A 15,558-nucleotide genomic window follows, 5' to 3' on the forward strand; every position below is an offset into this window, starting at 1 on the left:
ACTGTTTCAGATTCTGTGTCTCACTCTCTCTCTGACCCTGCCCTGCTCACACTGTCTCTCTCTCTCTCAGAAATAAATAAAATAAAATAAAATAAATAAAATAAAAAGAAACCGCCAAACTGTCTTCCAACACGGTTGTAAACATCTTGCATTCCCGCCAGCCATGAGTAAGCATTCCGGTCGCCCACATGCTCACAGGCATTCGGTGTCGTCCATGTTCCAGACTCGGGCCATTGTAACAGGCGTGTGGTAACACCTCATCACGTTCATTTACATTTCCCTGACGGCTCATGAGTATTCGCTATGTCTGTCCCTTCTCTGGTGAGATATTCATAAACGCGTGTGGCCCATTTTTAAATCAGGTTGTGTGCTTTCCTGTTGGTGAGCTTGGAGAGTTCTTTGTATAATTTTGACCACTGGCCTTTACGAGATGTGTCTTTTGCAAATATTTTCTCCCGGTCTGTGGCTTAGTTTCTTTCTCTTGACATAGTCTCTTGCAGAGCAGACATTTTTTTCATTTTCATGGAGTCCAGCTGCTCAGTGATCTCTCTCACGGGCTGTGTCTTTGGCATCATGACTAAAATGTCATGGCCACGCCCAAGGTCACCTGGGCTTACTCTTGTGTTTTCTTCTAGAAATTCAATAGTTTTACGTGTTATATTTAGATCTGTGAAACATTTTGAGTGAATTTTTGTAAAAGGGGTAAGGTCTGCGTGTGGATTCATTTTTTTCCCTTTTTTGCAAGGGGATATCCAGTGCTTCCAATGTTGTTTGCTCGGAAATGTGTCTCTGCTCTGTTGTATCTCTTTTGTCAAAGATCAGTTGACTGTATTTACAGGGGTTTATCACCAGACTCTCTATTCTGTTCTATTGATCTATTCATCATTTCTTCCCACCAATACCACATTATCTGGATTACCAACAGGCTTTATAAACTTGGGGGCTTTGGGGTGACCCTAAAGAAATCAGACCATTAAATTTTTAACTCTTTTTTTCCCTATGAGAAATGTAAATTAAAGTGCCCCCCATCCCACAGCCTCATCCTGCCCCCCGTGTTCTCCACGATGTCGACCCTCACCCTGTCCCTGACCCCATGAAGTACTGGTACATGATCATTTTTTCCAGAAGCTGAAAGTTCAAAATGGCGGGTGTTTTTAAAAAGCCAGAAAATTTCCAGGGCATTAAAATAGCTGTGTCAAAATGTCCTCAGTTTCAAAATGGCCACATCAAAACAACCACATCAAAAGATCAGGTCCCTACAATGGAGCCCAAAGTAGAGCTTCTTGGGAGTGAGGGTGGGGGTGGGGGGGCAGTTGGCCTGAGGCCTCTGGGCCCCCATTTCCTTCTCAGCGGCACACCTGTCAAGCACACAGGCGCAGGGAGGCAGGGAAGCATGAATTAAGTCCCCATCCTGGGGCATCAGACTGTGTGCAGAGTTCCGTCTAAGAAACTGCCGTCCAGTTTCTGATATGAACCACATTTAGAAAAAAAATAGGTCCCCGAACAACATATGGCCCAGTGTGTGTAGGTATTCAGGGAGATGGGAAACTGTTTGCAAAGCAGCACATTGAAGGTCCTGAGGAGTCCTGCAGAAAAGAACCCTGCTTGATAGTTTTTGAACTTGGAACTTGTCATTCAGTAGTGTTGAGCATTTTATTCAGCGTATCTCAGGCTGTAGGACTCTGGGAACCCTATCCTTGTCTCCTTCTCTGCCATGCATTGATGAAGCCTTTCCCCCCTCTAGGCCAGATGACATGAGAGGGAGGCATCTGCTGTCCTGCAGCCAGGGAGCTCTGAGGAGAGGCTGGGGGACAAGTCCCCTTCTCCTCTGTCCCACCGCTACTGCTGAGATGACCCGTTCTTCCTTCCTGTCACCTTCAATGATTTTCTCATTTCTCTGGGGCTCCTACTACCTACCCAATTTCTCCAACCAACCCCCAACCTTCCCCCAGATGGCCAAGAAAGAGAGGGACAGTTCTACACTCAGCAGAGCAGGGCCTGGGTGACTGCCACGGACTGTGTGCCCCAGGCAAGTACTTTCCTTATCTGTAAAATGTGGGAACAGCATCCCCTTCGAGGGTTGCTGTCAGGGCAAAAAGAGCTAACAGGGGCAAGGGCCAGCCGGCGCCTAGGCCCATCCATGCTCCACGAGCAGTACCTGCTGCCGAACCGTGTCATCACAGTGTCTCGGTTATATCTGGGTCTGTCCAAGCTGCACTTACTCATAGCGTGGTCTGTGTCTCAGAGCCTCAGTTTACCGTTTTGTAAAACAAGGCATTGATATCTGCACCCTAGGGTTGCTATAGGGGGTGCCTGGCACTCTGCAGGTGCCAAAGCAACAGTGCTGGTCCTTTTGCTGTTAAAAGTCTTCATTGCTAAACACTATAGAGAAATCCCATCAATGATCATATGGAAACATCACTCAGATTCAATGGAGTTAGCAGGCCTGCTGCGCTCTCACCTTGGGCTCCCCTTTATCCCCCCCCTACTCTTTTTCACCCAGCACACCCATCTCCCCACCCCCTTCTCCCTGGCAACCATCGCTTGGTCCTCTGTATTTATGAGCCTATTTCTGCTTTTTGTTTGTCTGGCTTCCCCTTTCCAACAAGCTTTCTTCCTGTGGCTCCAAAGTCTCTCAGGGCTTCCCCAGGGCTTTCTCTCCTATTCCTGGGGGGGAATAGCTCAGGCTTCCTTTTTCCTGTGATCTCCACTCTTCTCCAGAAAAAGAGAAAATAATTAAATGTCCTGAGCACCTAGTTTGTGCAGGAGCTTTACAAACATCATCCCATTAAATCCCATAACAATTCTACAAGATAGAGTGCCTCTTTTTTAAAGACGAGAAAGCAGAGTCTTTGAGCAGTAGCTGAATTTCCTGAGCAGCGCTCTAAAGGAAATAAACAAGGTGTATCAGTTGGTTATTGCTGAATAACAAACCACTCCGCAGTTTAGGGGCTTACCACAATGTTTATTATTTAGCTCTTGATTCTGCAAGTTACAATTTAAACGTGGCTCGGCTGGACAGTCCTGGTCTCAACCACCCTCAACCGACCAAAGCCAGGCCAGCTCATATGTCTGTGTCCCCTAACAAGTTGAACAGGGCTGGCTGAATGGGATGGCCCGGGGTCTCATCCATGAGGCCCCCAATCCTCCGGCCAGCTAGCCTGGGTTTGTACACGTGCTGATGATGAGGTCCTAAGAGAAAGGCTAAGACATGCACAAGGCCTCTCAAGGTCTGGGTTCAGAACTGGCCACTGCCACTTCTGTCACATCCTAATGGCCAAAGTCACAAGTTTAGCCCAGATTCAAGTAATGAGGAAAGACACTCTACCTCTTGATGGAGAACACTGCAAAGTCCATCCCAAAGGGTAGGTAGGCCTAAAGGGACACTACTAACTGGGACCCTCAGTGAAATTAACCTACTACACAGGATGATGTGATGTGCTAGAGGGTGGTTGGCTGGTGGGAAAGGGAGAAGGTAGAGCTACTTTGGGAAAGAGGGCAGGACAAGGAAGCCCTCTCCAAGGGGATGACATTTATGCTGAAGTATGAAAAGAAGAGCCGTTCTAACACACAGACGGGAGCTTCCTCTAAGAAGTTATTATGAAAGATACAATCCCTACAGCCAAATGTCCATTTCCTGCACACCGATCTAGTGGGTAGACATACATTAGATGAAGGACTGAAGAATGGGCATGTAGGTGAGCAGCACAGAGTAAACACGGCATCAATGTGCTCCTCTCTCCACCTCCCTCCACCGCCACATGGCTGCTGAAAGTTGAAAAGCTTTTTTCAGTGGCTTTTATTTTCATGAATTAGTTTTGGTTCCATAGAAAAAGATATCTCTTAAAGTGGGGACATGGAAGAAAGAAGGAAGCAAAAAGTGTCTTCATGAAGAACGTAGACAGGAGAGAATGAGAGCAAGGAAGGGGGAAGAGCCAGAAGGAGAAGTGTTGAAACAACCTTGACGTGCAATAAGGCATTGGTAGATTCTTGAAGAATCCGTGAGTGGGTGAGGTCACTGTCTACTGCATGAGAAAAAGCAAATGCCAAATAATTAACCTAAGACAGAATAAGAAAACACCATGAGGTATGCACATATGTGTATATACACATGTATGTATACAAATGTACTTGTGTGTGCATGTGCCTGAGCACATATACCTGCAGATGCACAATGAAGGAATAAGGGAGATAATGAAAAGCAGAGAGACACATTTCTACTGATAGGGATAAGAAAGCTAAATATCTTTGGAAGGTTGTGTTACAATTGAGCAATGATTTGTATGGAGGAGATTACAGGCAGGGGGATGATTTTCTAGGAGGAGTGAATGGTTTCAGGGCTGCTCAGAAGCAGGAAGGATTTGTTCTCGAGTTTGAGGAAGAATTAAAGTGAGTGGGGGTAGGGAAGTCTTCCAGAGAAAAGGGGACTTCATAGAGTATCTGTTACAGTGATCTTTTGGAAGAGAAACAGAGGATGATTATGAACAAGATATTGTAAGGTGAAAAGAAAGACAACCAAAACTCTAGGCAAAACAAAAGGCTTCATAAGAAATTAAATGAGGGTGCCCGGGTGGCTCAGTCAGTTAAATGTCTAACTTCAGCTCAGGTCATGATCTCACAGTTCGTGAGTTCAAGCCCCTCATCGGGTTCTGTACTGACAGCTCAGAGCCTGGAGCCTACTTCAGATTCTGTGTCTCCCTCTCTCTCTGCCCCACCTCTGCTTGCACTCTGTCTCTCTCTGATTCTCAAAAATGAATAAGCATTAAAAAAAATTTTTTTAAGAGAAGTGAAGTGAAAAGAGCCACTACTTGGCTCTTCAGTGAACAACTTTACATCGTCACTGTAATATAAGCATGGTTTATTAATTTGATAAAAATACTGAATAAAACTATATTGTAAAGATGGGAAGATAAATGAGGCTGTAGGAACAGGAAGGAAGCTATTCTATTATAGCAAGAAGCATATGAATAATGTCTAAAATTGATTACCAAAACATAGAATTAAAAGAATGATTTAAAACCTTCCAACACAGGGGCACTTCCAGGGCTCAGTCGGTTGAGCATCTGACTTCAGCTCAGGTCATAATCTCACGGTTCATGAACTCAAGCCCCACATCAGGCTCACTGCAGCAATGTGAGCTCCCAAAGGGGAGCCCGCTTCAGATCCTCTGTCCCCTTCTCTCTCTGCCCCTCCCCCTCTTTTTTCTCAAAAATAAACAAACATTTAAAACCTTCAATATAAATTGTGGCCCCCAGACCAACATCAGCATAACCTGGGAGATTTGTTAGAGCTATAGAATGTCAGACTCTACCCCAGACCTACCGAGTCAAAAGATCCCCACAGGCTTCGTGCACTCAGTAAAGTTTGAGAAGCACAGAAATGTTGGTTTGGGGAAGAGAACGGGAAGTGAGACAAAAGGAACAAGGAATAGGAGTCTCTCATCTTTAGGCTTCAAAGTATTACTTGACCTTTATTTAGCCATGTGCATATTATTTATTATTTTAATTTTATGGGTTTTTAATGGTCAAAATAATAAATACCTGGGTAGAGGCACCTGGGTGGCTCAGGTGATTAAGTGTCTGACTTCAGCTCAACTCATGATCTCACAATTCGTAAGTTCGAGCCCCGCGTCGGGCTCCGTGCTGACAGCTCAGAGTTCAGAGCCTGGAGCCTGCTTCAGATTCTCTGTCTCCCTCTCCCTCTGCCCCTCCCCCCTCAAAAATGAATAAACGCTAAAAAAAATAATAAATACCTGGTAGAATGTGGTCTCTTTCTTACTAATATTTATTCTCCAGCCCAGCTTAATCTACTCCTGGTCCTGGCCCTCAGCTCTGACGAGGGTGATCCTTCTAAGGCATCACACTCCACAGCCGGTATCCCCGAGGGCTTGAACCTCACTTGCCTTTAGGAGCTCGTCAGGCAGATGCAGTCCCTCACCCGCCACCTGCAGACTTTGGCAGAAAGCATGTGTTTCCGTTGCCCCTTCTCTTCTCACCTCCCTCCCCCAGCAGCCTACGGAGAGGCCACAGACATAACTGTCTAAAACCACTCTTGGCATCTGGTTTCTCCCTGCTTAAAAGTTTCTCCGGCAACTTCTCTCTTGTCCAGTGGTTGTCAAAGTGTGTTCCGCAGATCAACAGTGGCACTGGGACATTTGGTACAGCTATGAGGAACGTCACACCCACTGAGTCAGAAACTGTGGGGCCGAGTGTCTCCCCGCATCCCGCCGTTTGCTGCACACGTTGCCTGGGGTTCCCGGCGATGCTTTTGTTTCACGAGTCACTTTCACAGAGGCTGGAAGCATTACCGCCCCCAAGGCTGTTTTTTGTAAAAGGCCTGGATCCTCCTCCCCCCATTGACTGTCTTTGAAGGATCTGTGAACAGGAGGGTTAACGGGACTGTATCACACCTAGCCAGCTCTCTACTCCGCGCCACCCCCATCTTGGGAGATGATCTTCAAATCTGCTCCTTGGCCTCATCCACACACATCTCAGAACCGCCTACAGAGAGGATGGATCTCCTACCCCCTCCCTCCCCGGCCCCTTCGCGCCCCCATCGGTGCCCTGCTTTCTCGAGCCTTCAGCTTTCACCCAGGAAGATGCCCCGTGGAGATAAGTTCCCTTGCGGTTGAGGGTAAGTCAAGAACCTCGGGCTGCTAACTCCTTGTTATCTGTCACCTGGCGCCCCTCTGTCACTGCCAGGAACGATGAGCCCCTCAGATAACCCAACAAGGGCCACAGGCTTACGTCACTTCCTCAGATGAGCAACTGATGAGTGCCAGCCCAAATCCCAAGCCGCCGCTGGAGAAAAGATGTCTGTGGGAAAGAGCTCGTCCCAGGATTGCAAACCCAGCCTCCTGCAGACCGCGAAGGCCATATCTCAGCTGTTAGCTGGAAACTGCCCCTCTCGTCAGTAAGCGTCTGGTAGGGAGTACCTTACTTTTCTTTGTTTTTCATCTTCGCCATTGCCATCTTTGGGGGCTTCACTCCGTTTACTAAAGGTGTGTGGGTGTTAAAGTCACGCTATGGAAAAAAACACATGCACAGACACACCACAGGCTTTTCCCCCCCCTCCGTTTCTATACGAGCAGATGCTTTTATGACTTTCTGAAAGGAAGAAACTGTCTGTTACTTGGTTTTTGCAATACCTCTTCGAAAAAAAGCATCGCTCCTACAAACCCAAAAGAAAAAGGCAAATAACCCCAATTTTAAAATGTGCAAAAATGTGCAGAGGCCTTTCCCAAATGAGGGAAGAAAAACATCCGAAAAGATGTTCCATCTCGTAGTCAGGGAAACGCACGTTAAGCAGCATTATTTTCATTCTCCAAAAGGCAAATCTCTACAAGTTGGATACTGAGCACTGGGGAGGGGCGCCAGGCGCTCTCACGTGCCGAGGGTGGGTGAACTGGCTCAGCCATTGCAAGGAGATGAACAGGAGGCTGTGTCAACATGTAAAGCTTGCATCCCTGTGTCCCAGCGATTCCGGGATGGTACCCCCTTCAGAGAACATCACCTGCACCCTCAAGGATGCATTGCAACAAAGGTAACTTGTGCTGGTGAACATGGAAATGACCTCCGTGTCCATCAGTAAGACAATGATTTCATAAAGGATGGTAGATTCATTCTACAGAATTCAATGCAGTGGTTAAAAAAGAATCAGGTAGATCGAGAGGTGCCTGAGTGGTTCAGTGGGTTGAGCGCCGACTTCAACTCACATCATAATCTTGTGGTCCGTGGGTTCAAGCCCTGCGTTTGGCTCTGTGCTGACAGCTCAGAGTCTGGAGCCTGCTTCAGATTCTGTGTCTCCCTCTTTCTCTCTGCCCCTCCCTGCTTGAGCTCTGTGCTCTCTCTCTCTGTCTCTCAAAAATAAATAAATATTAAAAAATAAAAAAGAATTGTGTGGGTCTATGCATATTGGTGAGGAAAGCTCTCCAAGATATGTTTCTGAAGGGACAGAGCAAATTGTAGATGATAGGTTCAATACAATCGGTATTTTTGTTGGAAACAAAACAAAACACCAAAATGACTGTCTATCTGTCTAGGTCATATACATGTTTTTTCACTGCAGAGAAAAGACTCCTATGCCCAAATGACCACACTGCTTATCTCCGAAAAAGGGGTGGGAGTTGGAAGGGGTCAAGAAAGAGTTTAGCTTTGTCTATAATCACTGAATGTTTTCCTATGGCAGTGTATTTAGGAACAAATTACATAATGATGGAATTACCATTAAACATTTTAGAATTCTAATAAGTGTTCCCATCGGTTGGGGGCCACAAAAAAAAAAAAAATCCATAGCTTGTCTTTAATGTAGGCTTTGAATTTGTGCAAATATAGGATTAGTTCTCTGCAGAAAGTTGTCACCAAACTATCCCATTTGTCAACATCTCAGCTCGCTCAGCTGACACTTAAGAACAGAGGTTGGTTCTCTGGGGCCAACCACAAAGACACACACATACACATACACACACACACACATACATGGCCCCTGGGCACAGCAATTTCCACCCTATGCCACATTGGGCTAAGTTTCTGGATATCTAAAACCACATCCAAGCAGATTTCTCTGATTCGCTGATAACTTTGTTTACAGATTTCCGGGCCACCTGACTGGCAGCTCATAATTTCTGAGCCTTGAAATGAAGAGACACCCAGCTTGGCGGTAGTGCCTGAGTTTGTGGGTGTAGCCTGACAGCAGGCACCTGGTTTCCTGACCCCAAACCACATGACTCCCCGTATGGCCTCACGAGCATCCCTTGCAACACTCTAGCCCATCCCTCCCACCAGCCTGAGCTTCAGACAGGCACCGGGGCCATAATAAGAGCCCCGCGGAGTTACGGGTCTGGCAGAAGTCATCTCGGAAACGTCTTCATCACAACATTCCAATTTATATCGCATTTAGTGAGGCAGTTGTACGTGATGGACAGACAGCGGAGATTTGGAGGAAAACATGTAAGCCCAAATGTCACAAAAGCTTGAGTACTTCTGTGGGTGGAACCGCTCTGCATGGGCAGACCCGCTGGAGAAGCCGTATGAGAAGCCTTGAGGAAATGGTTTCCAGACAAGCCGTAAGAAGAGGACTTCAGTGTCACCTTGGGGTCTACCAGACTCTGGGACCACCTCCCCTCTGGATCTGACATATCCAAATTCCTTTTGGAGGAAAGGAGATAGGGAGATGGGGTATCCCCAAGGAGATGGAGATTTTAGGGCAGTAAAAAGAGGCCTGTGAAAACTTTCTTGGGATTTCCATTTCCTACCAGTGCAGTGGCCAAACCACCTCCCGACATGCCCCACACTGCCTCCCACCACCCCCCGCAAAGGAGGAGATCATTGATGATAGGAGCAAATCGTAAGCTCAGAGTTGGACACATTCCCTTAAAAAGGAGAGGCACGCCACAGGAGGTATGCTCCCTCTCGCAGCCGCATCTTATCGTAGGCAGGGCGCAAGGCGATACCCGGCCATCATGTCACTGGAGACATTGACAGTGCTCTCCAAGAGAGACGTTAAAGAGTAAAAAAATGTGATTTGTAAGCGAAGAGGAGCTTTAAACATATCTGGCAGGCACAGCACCTTCTTAGCCCTGCCTTCTAGAAAGGCCTTCGTGAAGCTTGAACAATACAAACGGATTCTAGTCTGCCTCTCCTGTTATCCCAAGGGGTCGCCTGCAAATGTGCAGTGTCCGCAGACTCAGATCCCTGATGCATCCTGCACGCAGCGGGATGGACCTTTCCTCTGACCATTAGCTGAGCGCCTCCATCTGTGAGCATGGCTGGGCTGGCCTGTCAGCGGTCACCTCTGTGATGCCCCTTCCTAGTCCCCCCTGCCTGAGCAGCCTGATTCAAGACACACAGGCTTTCCTTAGCTTTGCAACGAGGGTCACACAAGACGGGCTGGCCCGGGGGACCCTCTGTCCCCATACTCTGCGTGTCTCTGCTCTGATCAGGATGCGTACCTTTGATGGCTCTCTCGATGAGAGGGCTCTTCAAGCGGTCATGTGTCTACAAGTCACGTAGGGATCCTGTTAAAAATGCAGATTCTGAATTGGCCAGTCTAGATGGGGCTGAGAGCCTGCACTGTTTCCAAGCTTCCTGGTGATGTCCATGCTGCTTGGCCAGGACCACACTCTGCATAGCACGAAGTTGGAGAACACTCATATTTCTTCTTATTGCTACATTCGGAGCAAGACACCCTGCTTCATAGTAGCCCCCTGGCAGGGAAAAGTGTCCGGGTCCAAACAGCACACCTAAGAGGGTTTTGCAAACCGTGGTGTGCAAGAAAAACACTGACTGCTATTACTTTCCATTATATAAATGACACACTTACCCTTGCTTCAGAGAGAGCTGGGTTTATCCCTCTGGCCACTTACTAAGTAGCAGTTTGAGCAAGTCACACCATTTTGTTAAGCCTCGGTTTCATTAGCTATAATGAAGGAGGATATTGTTTCAACAAAGATACAGTCACAGATAGTCTGGGTCAATATATATTTATATATTCATCTTCTCTGTGTCTGTTTTGTGTGTGTGTTTAACTCACTAAAGAGTTCTGCTAAATTCTGGGGATCTGGAACCAGAGGTTGACTAAAAATCCACTCTAAAACTCTGAAGTCCAACAGCTCTGGTAAGAGTCATCTGGTTTTTGAAGGTTTACAGAGCCTGAGAAACCCAGAATGATTTACAGGTGGCTGCCACAACCTGATAAAGCTACCGATTTCAACCCAGAGTCACTTAGCTCTGAAATTCAGCAGAAAGCTGGGGAAATCCACTGACAGAAAATTGCTTCACGGAATCCTTCCGATCACCAGAGCTATCTGGAACTTGGGATCCATTCCACGAAGGCCAGTGTTTATCTAAAGAGGTGCTAAATGGTAACAAGGTCAACTGCAGGGCTTAGGACTTAATTCCAACCTTTCCAAAGGACTCTTCCAGCTAGGCTGGCAGATGCTTTTCAACTGGCAGATCCCGAGAAAAAGAATTTGCGTAGAGGGAACTGAGCGGGAACTACAGACAGCAGCAGTGGCACAAAAACAGCCTGTGTGCGCCAGCCCGAAACTCTCAGCATTGACGTTGGCTGACATTGATATTGCCAACATTGTCTTGGGCGCCAGTGCCACACCCTTGACTTGAATCCTCACAGCCACCTTGACAGGTAGAGACCATTACACTCCCATTTTACAGAAGAGCAAACTGAAGGAAGGAGAAGTTAATCAACAAATGAATTTAAAAGATGGAAATTTTAACTGCCTGACTTGTATCTGTGTGATGTAAATTTTTTAATGTTTATTTATTTTTGAGAGAGAGCATGAGCAGAGGAGGGACAGAGAAAGAGAGGGAAACATAGACTCCAAAGCAGGCTCTGGGCTCTGAGCTGTCAGCACAGAGTCCAATGCGGGGCTTGAATTTGTGAACTGCAAGATTGGGACCTGAGCCTAAGCTGGATGTTCACTGATTGCGCCACCCAGGCACCCCCATGTGCTATGTGAAATTAACCTGTTAGCCTGTTTAATTGGATCCATTCGTTGTTTGGGAATTGTCCGTGCTATAGACAAGTCTTCCGCGATATACCCAAAGGTATACTATTCCATGGAGTGGAATTAGTTACATTGAAAAATTGTAAACAACCCAAGTATAAAATCAAAATTAATCTATACCTATAGATATAGATATAGATATAGATATAGATATAGATATAGATATAGTGGAAGGGTATGGGGCCACAAATATATTTTCAAAGAATTTTTAAGTGACATGAAGATGTTTTAATGAGATGATATGAAATAGAGTGTTATTTACCTGTTCACTTAGTTATTCAAAATAGTTGTTGAACATTTCCTTTCCCAGCCCAGTGCTGGGGATACAGCCTGTGAATCGGGTGGACCTGACCTTGCAGGGCTGACAGTCTGGCATGAAAATTGCTTGGAAGGAAAAGCCTGTCGGTCGCTGTCTTCTCACAAGAGTATGCCGGGCACTATTTATTTTTTTTCTTCATTCTTAGGTTATTTCCAAATTTTCTATATTCAACGTGCAGCTTTTTTTCTTTAGCAGATTCACTGAGGTATGATTGGCACACAACTAACTGTCCCTATTTAAAATATACAGTTGGCGAGCACCTGGGTGGCTCAGTCGGTTAAGCATCCAGCTTTGTCTCGGGTCATGATCTCACGGTTCATGGGTTTGAGTTGGGCTCTGTGCTGACAGCTCAGAACCCAGAGTCTGCTTCGGATTCTGTGTCTCCCTCTGTCTCTGCCTGTCCCCTGCTCACACTCTGTGTCTCTCTCTGTCTCTCTGTCTCTCTCTCTCAAAAACAAATAAACATTTAAAAAATATAAGTGTCCAAGGAGCCCATCAGCCCAGTGCAGGATGCGGGCGTATCCATCACTCTGGAAAGTTTCTTTGTGCTTCTTTATAATTAGTTCCCCCCTCTTACCCCACCCCGTCTCTCCTCCCCAGTCAGCCACCGACCTGCTTTCTGTCACCCTAGTTTGGTCCACATTTCTAGAACTTTGGGTACATTGAAATGCATGGCACACATTCTCTTTTGTCTGGCTTCTGTCACTATTTTGAGATTCATCCAAGGAGCTACGTTGTTGTTTCTTCTTATCATTGAACCATTTTCAACGATGTGGGTAACAGTCTGTTATCCATTCAGCTGGTCGGTGGACATTTTGATTGCTTCCTGTTCCGGGCTATTGTTACAAACACGCTTCTGTAAGCATTCATGTCCTTCTGTCTCCATAGATTTCTCTTTCTCATTCAGCATTAGAGGGGCTGGGTCACATGGTAACTATATGTTTCATTTTTGAGGAACTGCCACACCATTTTCAAGTGACTGTACCATTTTTACATTTCTACCAGGAGCATGTGCGTTCATCTGTGCTTCTTTTTAAGGCTTTTCTTTAAGTCATCTCTATACCCAATGTGGGGCTCAAACTCACAACCCTGAGGTCAAGATCACATGCTCCACTGACTGAGCCAGCCAGGCACACCCCACCTTTGCTTCTTAAAAAAGTTCTTAAAAAGTACTTAAGAAATAAGTATCTGCTGCTTTAAAAAGAAAAAAAATTAATTCAGAAATGCTTAGAGGAAGAAAAAGTAAAGTTCTCTTTTATCGCATTGCTTTCCTAGTTCCTCTTACATATTTATTATTAAAATTGTGGTGTGCATACCTGGGGAGGGTTTCTTTGTATGTGCATTTGGGTGTGTAAGTAAGATTCTGTGAGTTCGGTTGCTCTGGCTCTGGCTTCACCCAATGCACCGTGAAGCCTGGAGATCTTTCCTTGTCAATGCACGTAGCTCTACCTCAAGCTTTTGAATCGTTGCTGAGAATCCTACTTCAATAACTGGGATTATTTAACATGAGGTTGATTAACACGGTTAGAATTTTTTTTTTTAATAGGCTTCATGCCTAGTGTGGAGCCCAACATGGGGCTTGAACTCAGGACCGTGAGCCCAAGACCTGAGATTAAATCAACAGTTAGACGCTTAACTGACTGAGCCAGACTTTTAGTTACACATCCCACGAAATGAGGCAGGTCTCCTCAAAACTCTAAATGAATGTGACACCTGGTAAATTTCCTTTTTCTTCCCCCCACGGAGGGAAGGGTGCCCCCCCCCCCCAGAAAGGATTCCATTTCTTCCGGTTGCTCCTGATGTCCCGGTGGCACCATGGGCCTGGCTGCCCTCCTGGAGAGTGAGAGAACGTTCCCTGACAACAGGAAGATGGTTCGCCGCGTGTGTGAACAGCCCTGCCTCGCGCCGTGTGCGTGGCGTTCGCTTCTCCTGTATTTGTCACACCAGACTTGCCCTCTCCAGGGCACCATCTGGTCCCGTGCCTGGCGGCGAGGGGGCTCTCTTGAGTTGAGTTGTTCTGAAGGGCAAAAGGGCTTCAACTCTTCAACTTTCAGTTTTGGAGATGAGTAAAATTAGGGGGTTCTTTTTCTCAGGTCAGGAAACTTACCACATCTGCCCAACTATGGTGAGAGGCTGCTTTCTTGTTCCAAACAGACAACAGCGTAACCCAAGCCAGGCGAGCGTTACAGTTTGGTCCTGTCTCTTCTGTGGGGTTTTTTCCCCTCTCTTTTTCCTGTGACTGTCACAGCGTTACTGGCACTATATGAGATGCTACCTCTTTATCCTCTTTTAGGAATTACGTGGGGCTCAGGCATCTACATTTACATACAATCGTGACTCCTTTGAACTAGCGTCGTATCTCCTGCACTTCATGTTGTATTATTTATAAACATGTTCTCGTTATGAAACATTAATCCAAGAGTTAAATGAAATCCAATTCTTAATTGGTGATGACTTCACAATATTTCCGATATAGATGCGCCACAGTTTATCTAACCATTCCCTTATGATCGATGGATTTTTACTAGTAGGTGAATGTTTTGAGTAGTACTAAGTAAATGAAAGTTATTTTAAAGAATTATTAATTGCAACCAGGGGAAATTAGGTTCTGGTGACAATACTAAAATTAAGTTAGTTATCAGGTCTTGATTTTTTTAAGTTTATCTTCTTTTATTTTTAAAGGTTTTTTTTTTTTTTTTTAAGTCATCTCTACACGCAGTGTGAGGCTTGAACTCCCAACCCCGAGATCAAGAGTCACCCTCCACTGACTGAGCCAGCCAGCTGCCCCTTTATCTTATCTTCTTAGGATAATGGCTTCCTCATTATTTTGAATAGTCATGCTAGCCTTTTTCACATTACTCACTTTAAAGACTTTGATCTTCAAAAAATGTTGTGAAAGTCTTTACTCATTATTTGATAACAACTTCTAATTACCCCATTACTTGTTGATCTCTGACAAGTGTGGCGGGTAAAAGTCCATGTATGCTCAGCCATCCCATGGGGCACCTGAAGGTCACAGGTTCACACAGAATGTCCCACTGTGCAGGACAAACTGTGTGTGAAGAATAAATCAGAGACATTGTGACATAGCCCCCTACGTAGTTCAAAATGCATTTCCAATAATTAGTAATGCTTGCCCATGACACAAAAAATAATACTATCCCACCTAAAATTCACAATCATACTCTTACATCATCTAATAGCCAGTATATCTTCAAATTCCCCAAACATCCCTCAAAATATCTCTCATAGCCTTTTGGTTCATCTCAAGAACCAGTCCCAAACCACGGATTGGACCTGGTTGTTACATGTTCTCATTGTCCTTTTTTTATGTTAATTTAATTATTTTGAAAGAGAGAGGACGAACAGGGGAGGGGCAGAGAGAGGGAGAGAGAGAGAATCCCAAGCAGGCTCCATGCTGTCGACACAGAGCCTGACTCGGGGCTCAATCCCATGAAACCGTGAGGTCATGATCTGACCCAAAATCAAGAGTCAGAGGCTTAACCGACTGAGCCCCTTAGGAACCCCCCTCCTTGTCATTTAATCTAGGCTCTAGTCTCTTTCTTCATGGAGACTTCTTACTGCAGCCAGTGGACCAGGTTAGAGACACCCTCCCGCCACACACACCTACTTGCTCAATCTGTAGTATCATTTAACTTCTTCCTCTCTTCTCTGTATTTCCCAGAAGTTACATTTACAGGGTGGTTAGACCCCA

This window comes from Hyaena hyaena, unplaced genomic scaffold (assembly GCF_003009895.1).
Source record: "Hyaena hyaena isolate Hyena2069 unplaced genomic scaffold, ASM300989v1 scaffold_30, whole genome shotgun sequence".
NCBI lineage: Eukaryota > Metazoa > Chordata > Mammalia > Carnivora > Hyaenidae > Hyaena > Hyaena hyaena.